The sequence below is a fragment of the Gekko japonicus genome, unplaced genomic scaffold, assembly GCF_001447785.1.
Source record: "Gekko japonicus isolate JY-2015 unplaced genomic scaffold, Gekko_japonicus_V1.1 scaffold5927, whole genome shotgun sequence".
Taxonomy (NCBI): domain Eukaryota; kingdom Metazoa; phylum Chordata; class Lepidosauria; order Squamata; family Gekkonidae; genus Gekko; species Gekko japonicus.
Window position 1 is genome coordinate 20,229 of NW_015164390.1, and position 6,422 is coordinate 26,650.

A 6,422-nucleotide genomic window follows, 5' to 3' on the forward strand; every position below is an offset into this window, starting at 1 on the left:
TGCTGCAATTCCACCAGACTTTGCAGAAGGCTGCAATTTGTATGGGGGAGGAGACCTCTGGAGAGCATTTTTAGTCTTGTGCCACTAAATTGGGGGGGGGGGCGAATTGGGGTATTTCTGCCAATGCCCTAGCGCAGCTGCATAGTAACACTAATCTCCTTGCAAATGTGCGTGGTTTTCTTTTTGCGATTCTCTAATTTGATCCTGCACGTTGGCCGTGATCTTGGCGGTTTCTAAAGGCCTGTCCCATACGGATTACACTCTGTCCTCCAACTGGATCGATCCCAAGCGATTCTTAAGTTCGGTGGTTTGCAGAAGGTCCATGTGGCTCAGCCGCCATTTTAATGTTAGGCTTCTGGAGACTGCCAAAATGGTTACCCCACCCCCCAAATAAAAATCTTTGTTCACTAAAGCACTAAAGAGAGAAATGTTTTCAGAGCTTTAGGCTTCCCATCCCAGTCTCTCTCTCCCTCTCTCTCTCCCTCTCTCTCTCTCCCTCTCTCTCTTTACATCTCATGTCACTTTGATTCCGTGCTTACAATCCACCTCCTTATTAACTCTCGCGCTTTAGAAACAGAGTCAATTTTTTCTTTTTTATCCTGCAGTTTGAAAATGATGCCTTTGGGGATCAGCCATCTGTAAGGAATGCTGTTTGTTTGTAAAAATAGGATCAAGTCTTTATACGTCTTCCTCTTCTTCCTTATTTCAAATGGAATACCTTTTACAATCCTAATAGCATTGCCTCCGATTTTCAGTGGTGTTCATGAAGTCACTTTCAGGATTAAATCCCTTACATATGTCTTCGAGAATCTCACCACTCTCTCTCCAGGCTTTGTCCTCCTTCTTAAGAGGCGCCATGTTTGAGATTGTTTACTTTTTTTTAAAGTAATCAAAATCTCTAGAAATCTTCAAAAAGTCGGGTAAGTTCTCATATGTCTTTTATTTCAGTCTGCCTTATTTTGCTGCCAAACGTTTGTTCGTTTTCTTGCCGGGGGAGAATTCCCTCCCCCCCCTCCGCTTCTAAAGGGGAGGCTTTCAGCTAGTTTTCAGGTGTTTCGTTTAGCCTTTTGACTCACAGTTCAATGATGGAATCGCTTTAGTGTAAAAGTCCGCTGGATCACCAAGCACTTGTTCCGGTGTGCTTCTCTTTGTCCCATTCGGGAACTCTGCGGGGGGACCTTCGGGGCACTAGAACGCCTTGATCCGCCGGCTGCCTGCAAACTTAATCCCCATGGCTGGGAGCTCATTCGCAGAGCTCCTGGGGAGCGCGGACAGTTGTGCCCCCTCCCTACCATGAGCTCATGGTCTGCTTCGTCGGGAGCACCCAAGGATCGCGGTCGCCATCAGAAGTGCCAAAACCAGAAGTCCGCCAGGCTGTTCTTAAGAGGGGCAAGAGTCGGGCCATCTCTGGCCTGTGGACTGTGCAGCTCGCCCACTTGACTTCCTGTATCCAACTAAGGAAGATCCGCCCAAACGCTTACAGGTGCTCTGGTTGATCTCTTAAAATAGATTTCAACACTTTTTCTTCAGCTCCCCCTTGACAAATCACTATTGTCTTTACCTCTCCCACTTGCTCGTCTCATCGTTCCCAGGGGGGCTTTCTTTTAAATTCATGGCATTTCGATTTAACTCGACTCACTGTTCATTGATGGTCTGAAGACCTCGCTCAAGGTACATTTTATACGCCCGATCTCCAACGCTTGTCCCGGTCAGCAGCTCTGGTTCCATTATAGACACAGCAGCGGCAGGACCATTGGGGCGGAAGACCGCCTCAATTCTCCAGCAACGCACTAGCCAAGAGGCTACCCTTCAAAGCCGCTCCGCTAGGAGCCTTTCACAAAGGCTCGGGGGGGGCCAGGTGCCCCCCCCAAAACAATGGGGCGGGGGTGGATCGCTTCCCTGGGAGGTCCGGGAGAAACATCTGCTATTGTGTCACCATAAACCGGAAGTCCAATCCACCTCCTTATTTTGTTTGCATGTAGCACTGAAATCTTTTTCTTTTTTTGCACTGGGGATGCTGCCATTGGCCTCCTCCTCAACCCTCCTTTTAAGTCAATACCAGCAGGGAACTAAATCTCACACAGCTTCTTTTAAACTCCACCCCCTGTTTTAATTTTTTTAATTCAACAATCTGAGACTAGTGATAGCCTCGTATTGCTAGACTCATATCACTAGACTGAGAGCCACTTTGGTGTAGTGGGTAAGAACACAGACTCTAATCTGGGAGAACTGGGTTCGATTCCCCACTCCTTCACATGCAGCTGCTGGTGTGACCTTGGGTCACTCCCAGCTCTTTCAGAGCTGTTCTCTTAAGAGCAGTCCTCAAAAGAGCTCTCTCAGCCCCACCTACCTCACAGGGTGTCTGTTGTGGGGTGGGAAAGGGAAAGGAGATTGTAAGCCACTTGAGACACCAAGTGAGGGGCAGTGTATTAATCCAGTCTTCTTCTTCATGCCGCTTATTAAAAATAAAAAATTAAAAACAACAAGGGGGAAATGGAGCTTGTACACAGTTGAAGGGGGGAGGATGGTGGAAAGAGCCAAGTGGGCAGAACGACCACAATGTGGGCGGGGGAGTGCCGCTTATTAAAAAAAAATAAAAAATTTAAAACAACAAGGAGAAATGGAGCTTGTACACCGTTGAAGTGGGGAGGATGGTGGAAAGAGCCGAGTGGGCAGAACGGCCACAATGTGGGCAGGGGAGTGACCTTCGAGGGGCAACAAAAGGGAAGGGGGGAAATCCAAGGGAATCTGTACTCTTTTGAATTCCCTTCGGCTTGGGAGTGAAACAAGGGGGAAATTGGCACAAAAGCACTCTCAGAAAACCCGGGGAAACAGCAACCAGAAAGCGAACTGAGTGCTGACAGGAGGAAAAACAACACGGAACGACAAAGGTAACCTGATGGATGGTGAAAGTGAGGGAAAATACCCCTGCATAACAGGCTGGTCTGTCACTAAGCCACAGCCCCATCAGTTGCAGACAGGGCTGGTTCAAGGTGTTTGGTCACTCCAAGCAACATAGACCCACTGTCGACTCCTGTGCTACTGTCGACTAGGTCTACACCAAGTCACCTGAATCCCAGAGTTGGGGCACGGATCCGTTACACCTGCCACATGCCACTGATGATTGGGAGCACTGTCACCTTCTTGGCTGTGTGCCTGAAGCAGTTGCTCTGGTGACTTAGTTGGAGAACCACCCCTGTCTGTAGACGAGGTCTTTGTCACAGAGTTGAAGATGCGTAGGAAGAGCAAGAATCCAAAGAACTCAGCCTGCTCGGCTCCCATGCAAAACTGGTTTGACCAGAGGGAAGAGCAGCCGGACCAAAGGGACGTATGTGCAAGGCACCAACTGAGGTGGGGCAGCTTCTGGGGCTGGGGGCCTCTGGCGGGAACCAAGGGACAGATCAAGGCCAGCTGATGCCCCAAGCACAGCCCAACTACAGCACCCCTTGGTCCTTATTTCAATGAGTTGAGTAATGCAGAACTGAGAGTTGGCATAAATAAATGAAACATGCTTTACTCGCTTTTTTGAAAAAGCGAATATCAATTCCGTCTAGCACATCTTCCCCCCCCCCCAAAAAAAGACTTTATTGTAATTAATTGTCAAATACATGCATAACAAAGAAGTAATAACAACTATCAGTTACAGAGATGCAGTTGCAACAATAATACAACCAAAAAGTAAACTACGTTAAGGGGGGAAGAAGAAGAAGAAGAAGAAGAAGAAGAAGAAGAAGAAGAAGAAGAAGAAGAAGAAGAAGAAGAAGAAGAAGAAGAAGAAGAAAAGGAGGAGATTGGATTTATACCCCACCCTTCACTACCCAAAGGTGTCTCAGAGCAGCTTACAAACTCCTTTCCTTTCCCCTCCCCACAACAGACACCCTGTGAGGTAGGTGGGGCTGTGAGAGAGAGAGAGCTCTTTTTCAAGAGCAGCTCTTATCAGAACTACGGCTTGCCCAAGGTCATCCAGCCAGGTGCAAATGGAGGAGTGGGGAATCAAACCCGGTTCTCCCAGATTAGAGTCCGCACACTTAACCACTACACCAAACTGGTGTAACACATGTAGATTTAGAACTAACATTAATACATAACATTAATGGTTTCAAGGGTATGTTCAAGTTCCTTTTGGGAAGCAAAGTATTCAAGAACTGGGAACCAAATTTTAACAAAGTTCAAGTTATAGGGTTCAGTTTCACCGGGTAACGTAGAGTCTGCTAATTTGTCCATTATACAATATTCCTGAATTTTCAAAAACCAGTCAGATACGGTAGGTCTTTTGTCGTCTTTCCAAAATCTAGCAGTAACTGCATGAGCCGCTGCACAGAGTAATTCTATTAGTTCACAGTTATGCACATGGCATTTAGCAGTAGACCAATGGTTCAGTACGAAAGATTCCATTTCCATTGAGAACTCAAAATTAGTTATAGCGTAGGTTTGTTTTACAACTGATTTCCAAAAGTTTCTTATAACTGTACAGTCCCACCAGCAATGTCTAGAAGAGCCCAGTTCTTGACAGCCTCTCCAACAATTTGGTGCCGTGTAGCCAGGGGTCATTTCGTAGAAAAAGAGGTGCAGGAGCTCATTAGCATAACTTATTAGCATAACCTATTTGCGTATGCCACACCCCCTGACATCACCGGACGTGTGTCAGAAGGCAACACCCACCGCTCAGGCTCCAATGGACTGTTTTGGATTGCTAGCTATTGGTGGGGGGGGAACGTGCAGATCTGTCCTCACAGAGGAGGGAGAGCTTGTACCTGAATAAAACCTGGTCTTAAAGGTGCCACTGGACTGTTTTGGATTGCTAGCTATTGAGGGGGGGGACGTGCAGATCTGCCCTCACAGAGGAGGGAGAGCTTGTACCTGAATAAAACTTGGTCTTAAAGGTGCCACTGGACTGTTTTGGATTGCTAGCTATGGGGGGGGGACACGCAGATCTTCCCTCACAGAGGAGGGAGAGCTTGTACCTGAAGGTGGGCCGGGGGCCCCCCTGCAATTTACTTGGCTGCTTCTTGCTCTTCGTGGCCCAACTGAGGGCTGCTGGGAGCAGGGGGCGGGGCTTGTTGCATGTGCCCGCCCACCCCGGCTCCTTACTGCCGGAGCTCTGCTCCTGTGCGCTCCCGCAGGAAATGACCCCTGCGTGTAGCACATCTGAAGAAGTGAGCAGCGACTCACGAAAGCTCATCCCCTGCCACAAATTTTGTGGGTCTTTCAGGTGCTCCTGGACCCTGGCTCTTTTCTACTAGTGCAGCCCATGCAGTGGTCAATAGGACCTCAGTGAAAACGCTACTTCTCTTATTGCACTAAACATCAGTCTCCTCTTTTCCACTGCCCATGTCACTACACTGTACAAGATACTCACTGGGGCGGGTGGGCTCGGGTTGCCAGGTCACCCGTGGCTACCTGTGGGTGGTGGGTTGGTAGGGTTGCCAAATCCAGGTTGGGAGACTCCTGGAGATTTGGGGCTGGAGCCTGGGGAGAACAGGGACCTTGGTGGGGGCACAGTCCCACAGAGTCCCCCCTCCAAAGCAGCCATTCTCTCCAGGGGGACTGGTCTCTGCCGTCTGGAGATGGGCTGTAATTCCAGGGGAATCCCTAGGTCCCACCTGGAGGCTGGCATCCACAAGGGGCCCTCTAAGAAACAGACCATTTGAGATGCCTCAACACGGACACAAGTGGCAGAGATTGAGACTGATGTAATGTCACCCAATATATTAATTTTCATGGACCCTTGGATGTACCCAGGCCCCGGGGCATCTCCCCCTGGTGCCTCCCCACTCATCGCTAGTGGTTCCACTGCCTATGATTTCTGATGAATAGCCATAACAGAAGGAATGACTGAGAAAAAATTTCATCTTCAAGGTCAAACGTCATGACATACGGTCATCTTCTTCACCCAAAGACTGGTTAACACGTGGGATTCACTGCCACAGGAGGAAATCAAGGGAGCGTTCCATGCAAAGCTGGCCATGATAAAGGACAAAAACGGTAGGGACCTAACAGAAGCAGAAGAGATTAGGAAAAGATGGCAAGAATACACAGAAGAACTATACAAGAAAGACCTCAATGTCCTTGACAAACACGACGGTATAATCACTGACCTTGAGCCAGACATCCTGGAATGTGAAGTTAAATGGGCCTTAGAAAGCATTGCTAACAACAAAGCTAGTGGAGGTGATGGTATTCCAGTTGAGCTATTCAAAGTCTTAGAAGATGATGCTGTTAAAGTTCTGCACTCCATTTGCCAGCAAATTTGGAAAACGCAACAGTGGCCACAGGATTGGAAAAGGTCAGTATACATTCCAATCCCAAAGAAGGGCAATGCCAAGGAATGTTCAAACTATCGCACAATTGCACTCATATCACACGCTAGCAAGGTCATGCTCAAGATCCTACAAGCTAGTGTGCAAGTGCACAAAAGCTTA